The sequence below is a fragment of the Furipterus horrens genome, unplaced genomic scaffold (assembly GCF_987537825.1).
Source record: "Furipterus horrens unplaced genomic scaffold, mFurHor1.1.pri manual_scaffold_6, whole genome shotgun sequence".
In the NCBI taxonomy this organism is placed as follows: domain Eukaryota; kingdom Metazoa; phylum Chordata; class Mammalia; order Chiroptera; family Furipteridae; genus Furipterus; species Furipterus horrens.
In genome coordinates this window covers 178,605,493-178,627,736 of record NW_028327176.1, presented here as the reverse complement: position 1 = coordinate 178,627,736, position 22,244 = coordinate 178,605,493, and the positions used below count along the sequence as shown (strand labels likewise).

Below are 22,244 nucleotides of genomic sequence, written 5' to 3'. Positions count from 1 at the left end.
TTACTGTACAAATCAACAACTATTTACACACCCATGTACCTGCTGCCCAGATCATGACAGAGAGCATTTGCAGAAGCTTTCGTTTATTTAGGACTTCCTTAATTTATCCCAGCAATATTTTATAATTTTTCAGTATGTGGATCTTAAGCCTTTATTTTTATGGTACTACTATAATTAGTGTCTTTGACTTCTTTTAAATTATTTGTTACCAGTACATAGGTAGGAACACTATTGATATTTGTATTTTGGCCTTACTTATTAATCTCTTTTTAATATAAATTTGTTTTCTAAGTACACAATCAATTGCTAATAAAGCATTTTATCATCATTTGACCCTTGGGTCTACTTCTCAGCTGGATCCAAATTTGGAAAGGAAGTACACTAGCTATCCCACTGAAAGCTCATGGGTCATGAATTCAGAGTATACAGCCAGCAAGGACAGAGGCAGTGGCTTCCAGAGCCAGACCTGGCCCCTACCAAGCAGCACTATGCATGCAAGTAGCAGCCCTACCCAAGTACCAGAGCAGTCCCATAACAGACAGGACATTCATTAAAACGAAGAAGCATCATGGGAAACATTGGTAAACATAACTGTTCCTGGAGAAAATATTCTTCTGATTTCTTGGCATTTGTGGCTCTCCACTGTCTCTTTTTATCTGAGAGCATGACACACTCAATAAATAAGTTGTTATAATCTTGATTCATATCAAAATAGAAAGGGCTGCAATTATTTTGTATTGTTAAAATATCAAGCAAAGAAAATAAAATTCATGCTCCTTTAAATGACCAAAGTGTTAAATTAATTGAAGGAAATTGAACTGGGTCATTTAAAAAATAATAATCTCAAAGAACAAAATTTCCTTCAACTTTTCTTGAAGGCCTAGGCTGCTTAATCTTTTCTTATCCTTTTCCAGGGAGAATTTGTGATAAGGTTCACAACAGGCTAGCTTTGTATGTGCTTGTCTAGAATCTGAGTTTTTGTTTCCTCTGACTCTGTATTTTCTTCTTCCTCTAAAAGATTTTCTCTGCTCACATTGTATAACAATAGGACCTCTCCATTATTTGTTTTTTGTTTATTAAAATGTAAATTAATGGGACTACATCAAACTAAAAAGGTTTTGCAGAGCAAAGAAAACCATCAACATAATAAAAAGACAACTCATGGAATGCAAAAACATATCTGTCAATGACACATCTGATAAGGGGTTAATATCCAAAATTGATAAAGAACTTACAAAACACCAAAAAAATCCAGTTAAAAAAAATAGGCACATGACCAGAATAGATACTTTTCCAAAGAGAACATACAGATGGCCAATAGATATACGAAAACATGCTCAACATCACTAATAATCAGAGGACTACAAATTAAAACCACAATGAGATATCACCTCACACCTGTGAGAATGGCCATCACCAATGAATCAACAAAGAACAAGTGCTGGTGAGGATGTGGAGAAAGGGGAGCTCTTTTACACTGTTGGTGGGAATGCAGACTGGTGCAGCCACTGTGGAAAGCAGTATGGAGATACCTCCAAAAATTCTAAATGGATTTGCCTTTTGACCCTGCAATCCTACTTCTGGGAATATATCCAAAGAAACCCAAAACACTAATTCAAAAGAACATAAGATCCCCTATGTTCATTGCAGCGTTATTTACAATCACCAAGATATGGAAGCAACTCAAGTGTCCATTAATAGAAGAATCGATAAAACTCAGGAAAACTCAGGGCACATCAGAGAAGGAAAACTCTGACTCCAAAAAACCTCCGCTGCCTTGCGGCATACCTCTTCAGGGGAAAGGCTAAGGGAGTAAACCCCGACAGAAAATCCGGAGCCGGAGTCCCTAAGGCGGTTTGACGTTGTAGTCAACACCGGCAACTCCTGCGGCGCACCTGAAGCCAAGCTGTATTGACTCCGTCTTTCCCTTGGACCCTTCAGCTGCGAAGAGAGGGGGGTTCTGCTGCATGGGCAACAGCAGACCCTCCATATCACCCTGCCCAGGCTCTGTAGCTTCACTGGAGAGGACACTCCAGCGTCATCGCAAGATGTCGATTCAACACGGGAGGAGACAGATACCGTGTCACTCCCGAGTCGGACTGCACAACCATTCTCGGCGGTGCAGATAGACTCTTAAGAAGCTACACCATCGTCTCTCGAGACGGACGGCTGCCGACGACGACGATAAAACTATTATGGGACATTTACACAATGGAATATTATTCTGCCATAAAAAAAAAAGAAGAAAAGTTTACCCTTGTGACAGCATGGGTGGACCTTAAGAACATCATGCTAAGTGAAAGAAGCCAGTCAGAGAGAGACAAATACCATATGATTTCACTCATATGTGGAATCTAATGAACAAACTGGACTAACAAGCAAAATAGATACAGACTCAGAAATAGAGAACATACAATGGCTCTTGGGGTGGGGGGCTAGGGGCGGGGGCAATTGAGCAAAATGGAAAAAGAATTCATGGGCATCGACAACAGTGATTGCGGTTGCCGTGGTATAAGGGGGTTAAATGGTAATGGAAAAAATATAATAAAATTTTTTAAAAGAAAAAATATGTCTGTTGTAAAAAGTGTAAATTAACTCCTATGTAAAATGGAAGAGAAGAAATGATCATTTAATTGAGTACATGTTATTATCACTGTTATTAGTTTAAAATCTATTACCTAAACCCACTTGGTTTTAACATATGTGAACAATATAGACAATTTTTTCTCAATACATCATCACAATCTATTGTTAAGAGAGAAATGCCCCAGTTATAAAACATGCACAGCATGTTCCCTGCAAATTGATGATAATTATGGTAAGCCTTCAATTCCCTGAAAATAAAATTGCATTTTAGCTAATTTGTATTTCAAAAAATTACGGTGTATGTGGAAAACAAATGAATACAATCACTGATATGTTTAAGTGATGCTGAGGATCAGTTAGTAACATTCAGTGGAACTGTGGGGCTCTTTGTTTCTTCACAGAGAGAAAACAAGGGCGGCTTGATGTGTGCCTTTGCTTTTATTACTGATCTGACATAAAAGTGTCATGGAGTTATAAACCACTCCCCCTGGAGTAACTAATCCGTGCAGGTCTGCAGTAAGCATTTGGCAGGTAATCACAGAGATGGAGTATGTTACAGAGAGCTAGCTGGCTGCTTTAGCCGAAGTGGGAAGTCAGAGTGTTAAAATTAATCAGGAACCAACTCCCTTCTCAACAACCTGCTTGCTGGGTCAGAATTCTTGCCACTCCTCTTCTTCTTAGACTATTCCAGACTCTAAGGAGGTATAGCTGTGCTAATAGCACCAGTTCTGCTTATTTATGGGTAATAGAAAACATGCTCTCTTTTGTATATGTAAAGGATTATCAAGGTTTAATGCAATTATAGTCCATTTTGAGTTCTTGTCAATGGTTTGTTTCTTTTTATTATCTCCAGCTTTATGCTGCTGTGTTTAGATTTAATAATAGGTTAGAGAGGATTGTACAGAAATCCAAGAGCTATTTGTGAAAACTCCATCAGCTATTTTCAACCCTTCTCATCTTATGGAACATATAAACCAATTAGTAAAATTCTATGGCACATCAAAAAATATATATTTTTTGCTGATCTGAAAAAAATAAATATAATTTTGACTCGTTTACTCCAGATAACTGTTGTTGTGTTGGCTATTGTTGTTTTTCACTTGGTAATCTAGGGGAACAGAGATCACTCCCCTGACTAAATAGTCAGGTATTGCATGTTTTAAAAATTCTGCAGCACACCAGTTGAAAATTGCCGCTCTTTATCTCTTACCTATTTAATCAGTGTCTAACATAGACTCTTCTAGCAACCAATATCGAGTCTTATTTATTACAAATATAAAACCATAAAAACTATACGCATTAGCATTGTAAATCTCCTTTTATGATTGACTTCTGATTAATACAACACAGTATCTATAATGCAAGGGAATGCTGTACATAAAAGAGTCTACTCTGTGACATAGCAAAGCATTTTATATCCTTTCAGCCTTTTTCCTGAAATTCATATGCTAGGAGGTTTACATGGGAGTTTGGAATAGAAGCCTGGGCATACTCTGAGATTTAAATACAGTCCATAAGGTTCATAAGCATGCCTGCATCACCTAAAAGTGAGACATACCATGAATTTTCATTTAGAGTTTGTTTCACCAAGGCACTATCAGTTTATATTTTACATTGATATTTTATGTGGACTTAGCAGCTCATGAAGACCACAACATTATCTGTCCCAATGTTACCATTGTTGGGATTTCTTGAATGACATATTGGCTATTATGTGGTGTCTCAACAGCATCTCTTGAGAGAATAGACTTTGAAATTCCTAGGGGTTTAGTTAACTCATGGCTAGTAAGACATTAGTCAATATCTGTCACAGAAATTAAAAGAGTAGTTCCTCAGATTAATGTTGTCAAGAACACATAGGCAACGAGCTCTAATACAGGTCCCAGTCTTTATCCAAATCTGCCTGGATAGGTCAACCACTCTCTTCATGTTGTGAAGGGCATATTTACAGAGAGAGGAATGCTAAATGCCGATTCTGTAAGGTGATCCTTGAGAGCTCAGAAGGCTAATCCAAATCTATTAAAATTATATTAAAAAATGAAATATAAGCATTATACTCTAGTTTGGTTGTTTCTCATGGGGTATGAGTTAATATTTCTGAAATATCTGTACATACATATCAAGGTTGAACAAATAAATGAATGGAAGGCATATGATAGAAGCCAAGTTTATCGTAGTTGGAGTGGGGGAAAGCTGGAACAAACCATGTGAGACTGGTATCAAGATAAAGGCATCAGTATGAACTTAATTTAGCTTAATATATATATAATGAATTTATACAGAATTAACTATATACATACATATATATATAATATGGATTGGTATGTATATATTTCCCAGCTCCATCTACTGAAGAAGCAATACAACAGCAAGCACAGCCAGGGCCCAGGTCTTGGCTTCTAATGCATATTCTCTAATAAAAGGGATTAGGACTCTTTTGGGAAAATATCCAATTAAGGGCTGGGGTAGAAAATATGCAAGACAAGTCTGGAGGGTCTCATAGTGCAAAAATGTAAGGAAGTACTTAAAAACAAAACAATGGAGCTATGTCAAGGCAACTGAAAGAGCTCCCAGTGGGAAAAGCTGAAACAATTTGAGCAACAAAATAAAAAATGCAGAATTAGATAACCCAAGAATAAAATATAAATATAGGTCCAAATTAATATAACTAAATAATTTTTTAAATGGCGGAGAAGAGACAAATCTTCTCTACAGGAAAATTATAATTTATGTAGATACTCTTCCTATATGAAGGTGAAACACAATTCCCCACCCTGTAAGTATAAAATACACTCAATGACTCCTTTTCAGGGGGGGCTATAGAAAGACCTGGGAATCACTACCTTAGCCAGGTTATCAATATTAACTAATATCATCAGTGTTAAATTGAAAAGGTGTACTCTTGTTGCACTGTTGAGAAAGACAGTTCACTTCTGTGCTCTTCCTCCCTAAATTCCTTATAACCTCAGTCTGATTGTGACAAATACATCAGCCAAATTCAAATTTAGGAACAGTCTATAAAATACCTGGCCTAGAAACTGTCAAGGTCATCAGAAATGAGGGAAGTTTGAAAATTTTCACAGCTGAGGAGCCTAAGAAGACATGAAAAACAAATATAATGTGTAATAGTCTGGATGAAATGGTAGGACAGAAAAAGAACTGATGAAATGTATAAAAATATGAAGTTCAGTTAATAACAATGTACCAACATTTGCACATTAATTGTGGCAAACGTAACAGCAGTGTGAGATGTTAACAATAGTAAAAAATGGGTGCAGAGTAAATAAGGACTCTGATATAAATTTGCAACTTCTTTTTAAAGGTATTTTAAAATGCAAACTATTTTTTTAAGTATACAAGAATTAGTGTCAAACCTAGCCCAGCATTAGGTAATAAGAGGTAACATGATCACATGCTTGCTATGCAACAGGAACCTAATTAGGTGCCTTCTATGTATTATTTACCCCACCATGGCTTATGAAATGGGTGCTATTACTATGTCCAGCTTACTGGTGGAAAATCCAAGGACTAACAGGTCAAGTGACTTGTTCAAGATCACACAGCTGGATAGTGGTGGCGACTAGCCCAACTTCCAGCATTTCTGACTCCAGAATTCTCACTGTGAGGTCTACATGGCTCTGTCTCTTGCTTAGTTACAGACCAAGAGTGACATCACACTCAGGAGGCTCATGGAAAGATGTGGTATTTGAGACCACATCAATAAATGTATATGCAAAATGAAAATTGTCCTCGATTGTAGGTTGTGTATCATCTATAAAGAGAATTTGCACACATTTCATCACACGATGTGGTCACCACAATTTATTTCAGCGGATGAGGTTGATCCAGAGGCAGAAACCTTTACATGGCTCTTCCATATTAATGCTCCATTTATTACTGCATAGGAAAGGCTAAAACCAACAGACAAAAATCATTTGGAAAGAAACACACTACTAAAAATCAATATTCTATATTCTATGACCCTCAGATTTACCTTGCCACAGGAAAGTATTAACTGATTTCCCAAGGTTTGACCTGAGTTCCCAGAATGCTCCAGGGTCATTTTTTTTTTTTTTAGATACAATTATTCTCCATGCACTCAAAAAGCTGAAAGTGCTCCTTCTGTTCCACGGGGAAATACTCACTGAAGGTTAACTTAAGAATCTAATTGAACAAGTGGCCCTGGAGGCAGGCATACAGTCTTGGTTGGAAATACCAGGTTGAAAGCCGCACGGCAAGAACAAACTATGAGGAGGCTTGAAAGTATATCACAAGGGACTCTCTCGATCGGCACCCTTGTTCTAGGCCTGTAGTTAACCTAGACTGTTGGGGTCAGGCCTTTGTGAACTAACCTTGCCCAAGATTATCAAAACACACTCCTCTAAAACATGCTTCAGGAACATATGGAATTTAGCATCTCCGGGCCAATATTTCTGTTGACGGTGGGACTTTTCAGTGCCTTATGGGAACTCTGCTTTCTAGGATGCCAGGTGTTACGCCCTTTTTGGATGCTGCTTCAATCATGGGATTTCGATCAACTGAAATAACCGGGCAACATATCAAAATTTCTCCCTAGTGGCTTCTAGTTATTCTTAGATGAGGATATATGAAATAAACATAAATGTATTCAAGATGATTCTTTGTCTGCACTTATTCCTTGTTCATTTTTGTACCCAAAGAGGACTTTTTTTTGAGTGCAACAAAAGACATTGACCTTCAATTAAGACTTAGAATTTACATGAAATAGATGTGTCCCCCACCCCCTCAAAATATTTGTTTGATTCTTAAAAACATAAAACAAATATCCATCTCGAGAAAGAGGAGCCCAGAGACTTTGAAGCCCGCTAACCACTAAAGGTTCAAAGTTGAGAGAGCAGAAGAGATGGACAGGGTGAGTCATAACCAAGGCCACATTAAAGGAACAAACAATGGATATCTGTAGCTCATGATAAAGGTAGAAGTCTGGGCAGATGTGCTAGATTTAGACCAAAGCCTGTATTGCTTAAGGCTAACCTGGATCCACCTGTAAAATTCAGTGATACTGTAACTCTTTTATAACGTGTGTCTGTGTTTCTGCATGTGTTTGTGTTCACTTGCACAATCTTTAGGTTAAATAGTTTATGTGTGTGTGCATTCACTGGACTATATTATTTTGAGCCCTGGTATTTTGCAAGATTCTTCAAATGAACTTGACATTGCGGAGCAAGGTTCTTCCTCATTAACACCAGGCATGCTGAGCTGTCATAACACTCTGATGAGGTTAGAGATATGGCATTGGTCCCCCTGCACTGATTTCTTACACAGCGAGGAACAAAAAGGCAGCAGCAGAGGTGGATTCTGCCACTAACTAGAAAGCCAATGTAGAGATTAGTTTGCTAAGAAATGAGCACTGGCACCAAGGTATGTATATTTACCCTCTATGTGCTCAGAAATATCTGGGGAGGAAAAACCACATTGATCAGCATGACACAGCCCCGTTGATCAAATAAGACAACTTCTAGTGGTGAGGTCAACAGGAAAACCATTAAAAAAATCTTCTCTATAAACATTGGGCATTGATTTTTCCGTTGAGCCCCCAATAGCTCAAAGAACTACAAAGAGAAGGCAGCAATGATTTCCCTTTGCCTCAACAACTGCCGAATCAGAATCACCAGGTATTTCTATAACTGCTCATGTAGACTAGAACAGCATGAAATTACCTTGGTGAATTATTTAAATTATATTAATCCAGGAAGAAAAGACTGTTTTGTGTACCAAGGAATATTTCAATTTATTATTAAGTCTCTATTGTCCTTGGCTTCCTTGAATGTGATGTAGAGACACATTTTTGAATGTGTAGCCAGGGATGTAGAGAGCAAGGTTGACTGAAGGCCATTTTGCTGCCAGAAACACACTGCAGCATATCCCCTAGTACTATGGCTAATTGCAATACCCTATCATATTATCAGAATAGACCCCACCTGCAATGGAAGCACACTGCTTGTTTTCATGCAGCAAGAAGAGTTCTTAGACAACTGTCTTCTACATCATCTTAATTGTTCACATAGTGAATGACTGACAGCTCAGGAATGAAATAATGATCTAACTGAGGCTTGATTATTATTGATGGTGACTAAAATACATTTAAGAACGCTCAGAAGGAAACCTGATGTGATGACTATAAGCTATTACTTGAGATTATTGAATAAAGACTGATATAAAATAGTCTATTTAAAATATTAGTCAAATTAGGAGTTGTTAATGTCTGTAGAAATACAATAAGCTGTGTATAAATGTAATAAATGAAGGGGAAGTTCAGGCAATCATTTCAGTCTTCAAGCAGTGAGAATGTTCTTCAAATCTTTTTTTAAAAGCTAAAGCCAAAGTTACATTTTATTTTGAGCTTGTGAACTGAGTGTTGTTGGAAGAGAGTTGTTCAAGACTCATACCCATTCAGTTCTCTGATGGGATAAAGAGGGATGAAGATGTCAGGACCTGAAATAACAAAAATTTATATAATAATAGTAGTAGAAATTAATAGCTTTTATAGAATGAAATTAAATGAGAACGCTAGCTCATTCATTTAGGTCATTGAACAGAGTAAGAATTGAACACTGCATTGATTGCTTTCTCGTTTTGAATGTCACTTAGTCATCTATGGTGTGTGTTTCATATGAAGAGGGGACCCCCCAATAAACAGAATTATCTTCCAGAGGGCGGGCCCCTTGTATTACAGACTTCCCCCACTAAGTGAATGTTCTAGGAACCTATCTGTATCATTATACCAGCTGGCCTTGTGAGAGGCTGTGTTTGGCACAGTGAGATTTTTTTCAGGACTCTTTCAATGCATTTGCCCATTTCATGATGGGTGATTTATGAGAACACTTGCCCACACTTAAGTGAATATTCAGCAGTTTTTAACCAAAAATGGCATGACCCCCATGCTCCACCCTCCCTATTCACCTGATCTCACCCCAGGTGGCTTTTTTGTTTCCCTGGATGAAGAAAGTTCTCCAGAAAAACATTCTGCCCACATAGAAGTGGTGAAAAAAATGGCAGAAGCACTAAAGAGCATCGAAATTAACAAATTCAAAAGCTGTTTTGAGCAGTGGAAACAATGTCTTGATAGGTATATTACATCAAATGCAGAGTGCTTGGAAAGTGACTGAAGTTTAAACATTTAAGAATAAATACAATTACATTTTTAGGGAGTCCCCCATCATACGTTGTACACTGTGCTATTCAAATATTATAAAGAGTCAACTTGTGTAGGTCCAACTCTTAGTACAAGGCTTTAGGAGTGAAATCAATCATGGTGGAATCCCAGGGGAGCTTCATGCAAGAGAACATTAGATTTTTGTTAAGCAAGCATAAGACATGGAGTAAAGAAAGGAGAAGGAAAAGGAAGGGGATTTCTACGTAGCAGAAATATTGAATTAGGCACAAAAGGGAGAGGAAATACTAGTGTAGAGAGACAGGGAAGATCCTCTACTAACTTGGTTAATAAAGATAACAATAATGATAGCTATTATTTGTTCAATTTTAAATATTCAGTCAGAGGTTTTAGACTTGAAGCAATAAGTCAAAGAGAGTTCCTACACTTTTCAGCATAGAAGGCTCAGGTTTCTTCCTGGAGCCTTTTTAGTCCTGATTTCCCTGATGACTGTCCAGTCTACAATGACTTTTCTAAACATGCATAAACTCATGAGTCTTCTTCTAACCTATAGATATCCATGAGGTCCTGAGGAAGAAGGAATAACTAAACAAGCAAAGAAAGCAAAGTTAACATTTTCTTATTAGTTAGAGCTTGTGCCCCAAACCAAATTCAGAATAAAAACAGACAGGGAGAGGCCACATAGAAACCTTGTTAGACCTGAACATGTTAGACACAAGTAATTTCAACCCTGCTCCATCTTTTATTACCCATCCAAATGTAAGCTCCCTTGCTCTCCAAACCTCTAAACTGTGAGCATGGATTACACTATTATTGAAAAAGGCAACTCATAATTTACCAAACAGAGCTGGGAAATATCTACTAGAGAATTATGTGTCCTTCATTAGTTTGTGTCATCTCATTGACCTGTAGAGCTCCTACTTATAAAATGGGGATAGTGAGGCCTTCCACTTAACCACTTATATGTATGTTATGGAGGTAGACTTAAACAATGTGCTAGGTGCTTTAAACCAGTTGAAAAGGGAACATTACATAAATACAAGTTATAACACTATTAATATGTTCCTGGCTGAATTTCCAAACCACAGCCAAGTTTTGAAGCCCTATAATATGCATGAAGCAATAATGAAGTTCAGGAGGCTTCAGATTTCATCTGCAAAATGTCAGTCAGTGAAAGAAATTTCTCATTTGATTATTCTCAAGTGAAGGCAGATAGTAACTATAAAATGTCTGCAACTGGAGACTTATATTAGCTTTAAGAGTGAAACTGCACAGTAGATATTTTTCTCATTAAATTTTGGCTGAATTTCAAAGGACAAAAGGCTTCTAAGTGAAAAGAAATTCTTTACCCAGGAAGTCATGCAAGGATAATTCTGGTCATCTATCACCTGGGCCATGGAATCTTCTTGGGCTGAGAAAAATAAGGTGGTCCAGACAAGGACCTCCAACTTATGGTGATTTATTGGTGGGGAACAAGGCACCATGGCACACTAGTAGCATGCGAAGATATAGATAATGGCATGTCAGGTGCTTTCCACCCCATGTACCACTCCAGTACAGCCTATCTGCTTTCCTTATGACTGTTCCACACCTGCCGGACATAAACTGGTGGGAGAGAGAATAGCAGACTTGCATTCTGGTCTTAGTTTATTCATATTGACCGGAAACATTCTATAAGTCAGTAATGAATTCTGGCCTCAACTTCCTCATAGTATCCAGGAGGATAATAGGCTCAACTTTCTGGTATTACATGAGACAATGTACATGGCATTTGAGCTGTGTGGCTATGCACAAGACAGTAAACTTGTCTGGGTCCCATTCCTTTATCTTGTAAAGCAATTTGGATGCTAATTATGCCTCGATCTTTGTGTTAAATGGCATCCATAGGTTGAGAATGAGCCATTCCGTTACCCATGACTGTCACAGGCATTCTGGGGACTCACAAAGATGACTGAAGAGGTCCACTCTTTCTGGTCACTGGTTTCCACCTTCTCATTACCCAAGTCTCACACTAGAGTTAGTAATGAGGCTTGATGTACCCATATTTTATTTTTATACCACTGTTCATTCCTATTAGAAATCCTAATTAGCAGTGAAATCATTGAAGGGCGAGAAAGGCAAAAGGAGGGAGAACAGAACATCAGCTTGAAGAACAAGGATTTTATAATAATAATGTGTGGCTTAATTTTGCCCATTGTATCTTTCTAGATTTAAAGGAAATAAATATTGGGAGAGAGAGAGAGAGAGAGAGAGAGAGAGAGAGAGAGAGAGAGAGAGAGAGAGAGGCAGAGCCAACCAGAGAATCAGCACCTCAGGAAACATATTCTGGGTTTTTTAAGCACTGGCAGCCATTACTGCCATTGTTTGCACTCATATGAAGAGGGGCTTAACTCCTTCCTCAGTGACAGGAAAGGCCCCTTACCAGGGAATCCAAGTGCTTCCTACCAGCTGTCTCCTACCAAATGATGACAGATGACTCACCATCTATGTTTGCCCACATTACTACCAGGAAGTGTAGTAAATCTACCTCTAACTCCTTTCCTGACCGTTGTCCCCAATAATATGTACAGACACGTATTTCGGTTTAATGAAGCACAGCTATCAATGACAAGCATTTTTGTCATTCTGCTAATCTAGAAAACAGATCCTACAATTGAGAACCATTACAGAGATGGGTGAAAGTCTTGTTAGTCATTTTAGAAGCCACTAACTTCACCAAAAAGTCAAGCAAGCACATGTTTGAGGCAAATCAGTGTCTGCTAAATGTCAGCATATACCTCTTTGAGAGATTATATCGCAGGCCTATTAGATTGCAGGGGGTGCCAAGATCATTTAACTAAAATAAGAAAGCTCCTTTTGGGAAGACAATATGCTCTGCAAATAGATAAGGGCCAAAAGCTTTTATCGTTTTTGTGAGAGGCAGAATGGCCCCGACAGATGCCCAAGCCCCTGGCACCTGTGACTGTTATATTTTATGGCAAAAGGACTTTGCAGATGTGTCTAAGGTTGAGGCCCATAAAAATATGAGGATTTCTCTGTATTATCTGGGTGGACCTAAGTAAACCACAGGAGCCTTATGAACTGAAAACTTTCTCTGACTGGAGTCAAAGAAATGTGGCAGAGGATGAACTGAAGAGTTTGTAAGCGTAGGAGGGGCTCAGCCCATCTTTGCTGAGGCAGACATACGGAAAGCATGGAAAAGCATGTGGGAAGCACAGAAACAGCTGCTGGCTGACAGGCAGCAAAAAACAAGGACTCCTGCACTACAGCTGCAAAGAACAGCATTCCAACAACAACCTAAATGAGTTTGGGAAGGATTCGTCTGCAGAGGCTTCTGAGACACAACCCAAGACTCAATTGAGCCACGACCTAGAGGACTAAGAGAGAGTAAATGGGTGTTATTCAGAGGGGCTACCTTTGTGATCATTTGCTAAGGCTGTAGCGCAAAACTAACACACCTCTCATTGGCTGATATGCAAGGTGTAGTAGCCTCCAGCCAACTACAGAAAGTAGATAATGAGAGACCCCCATTGAGAACCCAACTTGCTTTTATATTTCATGAAATCAACCTTCACAGTAAATACTACAGTAATTTAAGAATATTTCTCTCTAATATTTAAGAAATAAATAAATGTTTGTGTCCCTGAAGTGATAAATGCAGTGTGCTATCCATTCTAGTCTTATGATGTTTTCTGACTTCTAGGCTATTATATACTCTGAAAGCCCATTTTTCAACCAACTAGCTGACATGAAGGCCATCCCTTAAAGAAAATTGTTGTCCAGACTATATTTTTTTACTTCCACTCACCACCAGCTCCAAGTTATCTTCATAAACATAAAACTACTACAAGATGCAGCCACTCTACTCCTAGGACTTGACCCAAGAGAAATGAAAGCATATTTTTATGCAAATATTTCTACAAAGATGTTCATAGCAGCTTGATTTGTAATAACCAAATATTGGAAACAAATAAAATGCCCATCACCAGGTGAATGGGTAAACAAATTGTGAAATATCTATATAATAGAACACTACTCAGCAATTAAAAAGAATAAACTGCTGATACATGCAATACAATGTTGAATCTCACAATAATAATGCTGAGTAGAAAAAGGCAGACAGAAAAGAGTTTACACTGTGTAATTTCATTCATATTAAAGTGTAGAAATTGTAAATTTATCATAGTGACATAAAACCAGTAAGTGATTGCCCATGGGTAGAGGGGGAAGGGTGGGAAGAGTGGGAGGGAAGAATTTTCAATGTAACACAAAAGGAATCTGGGGAGTGATATGTTCATTATCTCAATAATCGTGACTGCTTTTTGGGCATGCACATATATCAAAATATATTAAATTGTGCATTTTAAATATGTCAAGTTTACCATATGGCAACTGTACCTCAATCTAACTATAAAAATAAAATAAAAAGAGTAAATGAGCCAGACTCCAAGCATATTTGTTCATAGCCATCAAAAAAAGAACTGGAACTTTGTATGATAGCTGAAATTATAATTTTTTACTTCATGTGAGATTCCTCGGTGGCAACTGTGTATAAGACATGAAATGCAAACCTATACTCCTGGTGAGAAGTAAAAATGAATAAGTAAAAACCTCATTTAGATGGAGTCGGGAGGCTTACAGAGAAATTTTTCACCCACAGATTATTCAATGCACTATTGACACAACGAAAAGGCACCCTATGTCTCTGACAGGAATTGATATACCTTACTACCTTAGCCGGAGAAAGAAAAGATTCCTTCCTGCTCAGTACCAGCAGCTTAGCAAAGGAGAAACTGCCATAACTCAGCCAATAAAAATTCGCTATACTTGGAAATTTCAGTTTCCTCCAATGAACTCTTTGTTTACAACAGTCCCTCCCAAGTCCCTTTTTTATCTGGACTTGCACATGGTTCACCATTAGATCATATGTCCTGAAATGCAATTCTTTGTTATTCTTGAATAAATCAAAATTTTCCTGGAGAAATACGACTATCTATTAGTTTAATGTCAAAAGAAATAACACAGAATATAAGATGTGGAGTGACCCCATGTGTAGACATTTGGGACAACCTGAATATATACTGGCCACTCATGCCAGGGTAAACTCCTTGTGAAGAACAGCTATAGGTTTCAATCATTAAAAGCGCTCAATCTCACATTTGTTCAGAAGGTAAGTTGGATTATATAAGGGAGCATTTAACTTTGGTAATATACAAATTGTTTAATATAGAGAAAACTGACCTAATTGAAGATTTTTTTAAATGTTTTGACCCAAATTTTAATAATCAGGATATATGAACCTTAGGCCAATCACCAGGAAACTAGTTTGCATGTACCATAACAGAGTTGACTAGCATAGCCAATATTTTACAACTGTAAATTAAATGTTTCCATTAAAATATGAAAGTAATAACTTGCCACTGCTAAAATGTATTAGAATCCTGAAAGAATCTTCATTTTTACACCACAAGTGTATGTCTCCTTTATGCTAAACATCATTCAAGGCCTTTGAGAACAGAATCAAGATGTATATACAATAAGAGAATGGAAATCTTAGGTCTCTGCATCAACCTTTATAAATTTTAAATGCTAGAGAATGCACATCTTTCTATAAATCCATCTAACCATTAAAATGGCATGGAATATGGGATTACGCTGGATTTAAACAGGTGAGCGAAGACATGCCTGGTCTCTGTGAGAACCAGTTCACCTTATCCAAGGTAGCTGTTCTATGGAATCTCAAAGCAGAATGGCAGCCTTGTCTCATAACGTTTTTCTGCTGTTATAGTTGGTCAGAATATTCAACAAGTGATCATGCTCAAAACACTAACTTGTGGATTCATTTTAAATAACCATAGAAGTAATCAAACTTGCTTAATGGGGACAGAAATGTAGAATGCAGCACTCTTCAATAGAACTTTCTATAATGTGGACATTTTTTTTTTTTGCATCTGTGCTGTCTAAGATGTAGTCACTAGCCACATGTAGCCATTGATGTATGAAATGTAGTTAGTGAGACAGAGGAACTTCAATGTTTAATTTTAGTTACATTTTAATTCATTTAAATTTAAATATGAACAGGTACAGGTGGCTAGTTGCTACCATAGCAGGTCAAAAGTACTAATAAGAGATAGACAGACCAAGACTGTGCTAATAGTATGATATTATTTTCAGAGCTTCATATATGTGTGATAATTAATGAGATTTGCCTGAGAAATTATAATGTCCAGCTGTGACACAAGGATAGTTCCTTTTCATTCCTACAACCTAGAGATATAAAGACATTTGCTATTGACTGAATGTATGTGTCCCTTTGGAATTCATGTTTAAACCCTGATAGTATTTGCAGACAGGGCTTTTGGGAGGTTCTTAGGACCTGGGAGTGGAGCCCTCACGATGGTATTAGTGTCGTTATAGGAGAGCTTGCTTCCTTTCTCTCGTTCTCTACCACGTGAGGAAACAAAGACGACCATCACCAAAATCCAACAACACTCTGATTTCAGACCTCCCAGCCTCCAGAAGTGTGACAAATGTTTGCTGTGTAAGCCACCCGGTCTATGGTGATTTGTTAGAGCCACCCACACTGACTAACACATCATTCAAAACTTTTGAAACATTTTTTCCATAAAGCAATTGCTACCAGCATGGTATAGGAACCTATGACTTGTTTGTTTGGAGGGCATTTGTTTGACTCAGCACAAACAAACTACATTTGTCAGCATTTCTTGTATGCACACCAGAATTTCTAAGTACAGAATTTTTCTACCTTGGATGGGGGTGCTTTAAGTCCTCTGCATTGTAGGATCTATAAAAATCTTTGGCTTTATTCCATGAGATACAGGGTGTAATGTTGTACCATTCTTCTTATGGCAGGAGGTGGGGGGAAGACTATAGCATTGAGTTGAAAATTTAATTAAACTAAATTAAATTAATTAAGATATTTACTTAAATTGAACCAATTGTATTGTTCCACATGATGGTCATGGATGATAATGCTAGGGAGACTCTTTATCAATTATCTTTGCTACAATAATGCTCCATAACAAACCAACTCAAAGGTTCATGGCTTAAAATAAAAAATATTTATTTAGTTCACAAATTGGGGGTCAATTGGAAAGTTCTGCTATTTGGGGTTGGACATGACTCATCTCATCTGGGCTTGCTTGTGTGTCTGCAGTCTGCTAGTGGATTGGCTGACTCAACTGAGAGGTCATCCTATTTAGGCTCCATGTTGTTTTTCATATAATAGAAGGGCGATTCAGGCTTGTACATATAGCTGAGGGAGGATTCCAAGAAAGAGGATGACAGTAGGTCAAACATATTAAGACCTAGAATTGGAACTAATAAGCTATAAGATCAATCCAGATTCAAGATGTAGGAAACAAAACTCCACCTTTTAATGCAAGGAACTGTAAAGTTATATTTCAAAGAGCAGAGATATAAGGAGGGGTGGGGAATTATGAAGTCTCCCATAATCTCTAATTAAAAATATTAATTTCCATGTTGAAGGCATATAATATTACCCAAGAATTAATATTGGCATTCGGGCCAAACTTCCAAAGTAAAAGAGAAGTTATTATTCTAGGACCTAATGGACTGAAATAAATTGGAACTTATCTCAGTGTATATTATAGATGACCTTAATCTGGATCAAATGATAATAGACCAATCTTATCTAATCATATATAACAAGGTAATTCAAAATTGAAATTTCATGAAGTTTGAAATCTAATAATGAAGCAAATATATTATAAAAATTAGTGCCAATCTGAGAACTGTAAATGAACCCAAGCTGCTGGAGCAAGAGTATTCATGCCTGGAAGTCTTGACATTTTGTCATATCAGACTACCTGTTATTACATTACAAGCTCTGAGCATTACAGACACCATTCAAGTTCTTTATTATGTCTTGGGTAGTAATGAAATATGAGGGTTAGTTTTAAAAGGCATTGTGCTCATTGGTTCCCAACTGGTACAAAGAATAAGGGCAGAAAGTAAAATTATGGTTGTAAGTTCACTGGATTTTTGAAAACACTTATGAGGACATAGTGAACCTGGTAAACCCATATGGGCAATATTCTGCTAGCCACAGCAAATCCTAATATTGCTATATTGCAGAATAATGGTAATATATGCTTTTAAGAGATTCAAAAACTATCATGTTTTTAGATTACATGAAGGAACAATTTTTAAATAGTAACAAAAACAACCACAAAACCTCTCTGTATCACATTCAATTTTTTTTTATAGGAAGGAAATTAAATGTCCAACAACATAAGAATGGCTAAGTAATTATAATACTTTCATTGGGTAGAATATTGTGGAATTATTACAATGGTGTTTATAAAGGCCATGCATCAACATCAAAAGTAAAGTATAATCCTAAGTGAAAATAAGATACAGAATTATATGCACACTATGATTATAACTATGCAAAACAAAATGGTAAAAGTGCAAAGAATTTTATGCAGTGCTAGTAAGATTTGCCTATTGGAACTCCTTATTTTTGAAAGCTTTAGAATGTTTATATCTTTTGATTGAATAATGCAACTTCTAAAAATATATCTAAACAATTATCTGAAATGAAAAATAATGTTTAGAAAGATCTATTATATGGTTATTCTTTCTTTAATTTGTAAAGAACTCAAAACAGCCTAAATGTGTAGGAAGAATGCAATGGTTAAATAAATTATAGCTTATCTGTTTGCAAAATGTTATGCAGCCATTAAGAATACAAAAACTTAATGACAAAATTAATGTATAAATTTAAAAGGAAAGGAATTATTTGTTTTAACAAAGCAGCCTATAAGGTTATATTCTTATTTGATTTAAAACTATATAAAGAAAAGTACACCAAAATTTAAAAGTATATTTAGTAGAAATATATAAAAAATTAACAGTGATTATCAGTGGCTACATAAGAGCAATTTTTAAATGCTCTTCCTCTTTATTATTCTTTCCTACATTTTCAATTTGCATATGGTAAAGTATAGAATATATACTGCTTTGGTAATCAGAAAACAATTATAAGTCCTGGCTGCGTGGCTCAGTGGATTGAGCATCGGCCTGCGAGCCAAGTGTCGCTGGTTCGATTCCCAGTCAGGGCGCATTACTAGGTTGCACGTCAGGTCCCCAGTTAGGGGCACGAGTGAGAGGCAACCACACACACAAAAAAAAAAAAAAAAAAAGAAAAAAAAGAAAACAATTATAAAAGCCTATGTAGATAAAATAAAATAAAATATCTATATCAGTGCTATATAAGGATGGTTGATTAGGGATTGTGCGCTTGTTTTTTCTAATGTTCAAATTCTGAACAGTAGTTATGTTAAATTTATAATTTCAAGACTATACATTTTAATGAGATGACCTACATCATACCTTATTTATTTTCTGGTAACATATTACACTAATAATAACACTTTAGATCTATGCAAGAACTTACAGGTAGCAAAATATATTGTCTTATTTCATTTGATTCTCACAACACCTGTGTGAAGTAGAAATGATCATGCTACAGTTGCAGAAACTGAGATTCAGAGGTCTGCTGTGTCATGTGGCAGACACCTAACTGAACCAGTGTGGGACCCAGCGGTGGTGTTTCCAAACGCAATACCCTCTCAGCTCCCGTGACTCTTAGCAGCTCTCATCAGCAGTGATAAAGCACCATGTCATTGCAAACACAATGCTGTAAGCAACTAAGATGTTTCCTGGAAGAGAATGACTCTGAGTTGCTTTAAACTACTCTTTCCACTGTTCTCATAATGATTATTGTTTTAGAAGTTAGGCTTTGATGTTCCAGTTATGACTTTTCCAGCACATGTCCCTTTCCCTTGATAGACTCACCTAATTAAGCAGTGATATAATCTTTGCATGAATTACTTTTTAATTAACCAGTGATTCCCAAATTACTCAGCCTGGGTTCGGGACCCTTAATATTCAAACTGACAATCCAGTATACAAGAACTCTTTATTTAAATAGTGACACCTGACATTAAGCTCAATAAAGATTCCTATGGAAACTCACTGTGATATCAAACTTTTCAAAACACGTGAAGTGACCCAATTAGAAGAAATAAAAATGAGTGACAGAAACAATAGCTATTAATAGTATGGAAAGGTTAATTCTATTTCCTCACACTAATTTTCATAAATGTGTCTGCATATAATTTGAAGACTATGAAATTTATTTGCTATTCAAGGATCTCAACTCGATAAGAATGATATACAAAGTGAAAGTTTATATTGTTCTTCAATGACATGGAAGCCAATTTCACAGAACTACAGAGATTAACACTGAAGAACAAGGTAAGTTTACATGAATGTATACACACATATAGACAAACACTGCTAAAGATAAAACTCTAGAAGTTCTGCAGCAGAAAAGATTAATACATTTTATGTATTAGTTCCAAATAGAAAAAGTCAAATAAGCCTTCTGCCTTCCGTAGAACTAAGAACAATGGGAAATATTTGCCAAACTTGACTCCAGAATATAATGCGTGTTTATTAAAGGTTATAATAACATAAGAAGCTCTTAAAAATAGTTTTGAGAGTCATACATAGTATAAGAGCAAGTCATAAATTTTAAAATTGTTATTTTCTGCTGTGAACATTAACCAAGTTCAGGCTTTAACCTTGACATTTGCATGTCCAGTGACGTGCAATATTATTGTACAAGGCCACAGAATTCTCAGTTTTGTTTGAGAGCTCAGGTGACAAGTATTTTCTTTTTTTAATTTAAGTTAATTTATTTATTTTTAGAGAGAAGGGAAGGAAAGGAGGAAGAAAGGGAGAGAAACATCCATCAGTGGCCTCTCACAGGCTCCCAATTGGGGACTTGGCCTGCAACCCAGGCATGTGCCCTGACTGGGAATCAAACCAGTGACCTTTTGGTTCACAGGTCGGCACTCAATCCACTGAGCCACCCCAACCAGGGTTATCACAGGTATTTTCTTGGAGATCCCCACATAAAGACATTCAAGCATGTTCAATAAGTACTCTTCTGAAATTTTCTAGTGAACCACAAGGACAAAATGACATCTGCAGCAGCATCACACATAGGCATCTCAAACTTGTTCAACATCTGGCTCCTGATTCTTCTCCAACCTGCTTTCCTGCAGCCTTCACCAGCCCAGTAAGTGGTGACACCATCTTGGCAGTTGCAGACCAGTCACTTTGACAATTCTGTCTGCAAATCTCCTCACCTCAAGTTCAAATTCTACTCAGAATTGAGCCACTTCTCTCCATCACACTCGCTGCTACCCTGGCCCCATCACCACACTCTCACCTGCACCGTCCCAGTGGCCTTCTCACTGTGCTGCCCCCTTCTGCCTTTCTCCCTCTGTCACAGCATAAACGCTACAGAGACAGTGGTTTCGTTTTTCAGAAAAAGTAAGGCAACCATAGCTCTGCTGTGCTTGAACATCCCAGCAGTTTCTAAATCATTCAGAGCAAAGCCAGATTCCTCACAAAAGCCAGTTAAGTCCTGCATCATCTGCACTCCTGTGTGCCTCTCTGAGTGACATCCTACTTTACCACCTACTCAGTGGCTCCAGCCAGCCTGGGCTCCTTTCTGTCCCTCCACGAAGCCAAGCACGCTGGTGCTTCTTTCTATTTGCTGTTCCCCCTGCCTAGAACGCCCTTCCCCAGGGTGTACGTGGCTCACTCCCTCACAGCCTCCGCATCTTTCATCATGCGACTTATCACTGTGACTTTTTATGGTCATTCTCTTTTGAACCTCAATCCCTCTATCCCATTTTCCCTGTCCTCATCCTTTCCTTTCTCCAGTGCTCTGTGGAGCAAGTAAGTGAGGATGTATTTAGTTTAATTTATTCTCTTCTAGTCTTTATTTCCCTGTCCTTAAATGTAAGGTTATTAATAACATTCCTTTTGCATCTTTGTTTTTTCTGCTGTATTTCCATCTCCTAGAATAAAGCCTTGCATGTAGTAGCTACTCAATAAATTATATTAAATGAATGAAATATATTTTATTTAAACATAAAAGTCCTTAACTTTTCTTTTTAAAAGAAGTAAAACACATTGCCCCACTACACTAAAAGAATATCAATTAACTCATCAATTGGTTACTAAGTAATGACTGAGATTCCAGAGTCAATGTTGTACTGGCTTCCATAAGGGTTGCAAAGTACTCTCTGTCTTTAAAGATCTCACAATTTAAGAAAGAAAACAAAATTCATTAGGGGACAATTACAGAGCTATGATTATATAATATTAAATGCTAAGCCAAGCATTGTGGTATTCCGTTGCTGCTATGAACTCTTTGCGTCTAAGGAAACTCTTGTCCCTCAACTCTCAATGCCTTTAATTTGCAAATAAGATGAAAGTGCTAGGGATTTATTGGTTCATTAAGGCTTTTAATTTCTGTTGATCTATTATTTGAGAGAAAGGAGCATCAGTTGAGATTTGTACATAATAATGGATTAGCCGTCTGGCACCTCTCCTCCCCCACTCCTGACTCTCAGCCTCCCAAGAAGCCACACTGAAG

The 22,244-nt window shown here is 37.2% G+C and overlaps 1 protein-coding gene across 1 annotated transcript in view; it reads right to left on the bottom strand.

The window, feature by feature from the left end:
• The window catches only part of GRM1 (glutamate metabotropic receptor 1), a 348,454-nt gene that overhangs the window by 65,866 nt on the left and 260,344 nt on the right, over window positions 1-22,244 (bottom strand). The gene's annotated exons all lie outside the window — the stretch shown is intronic.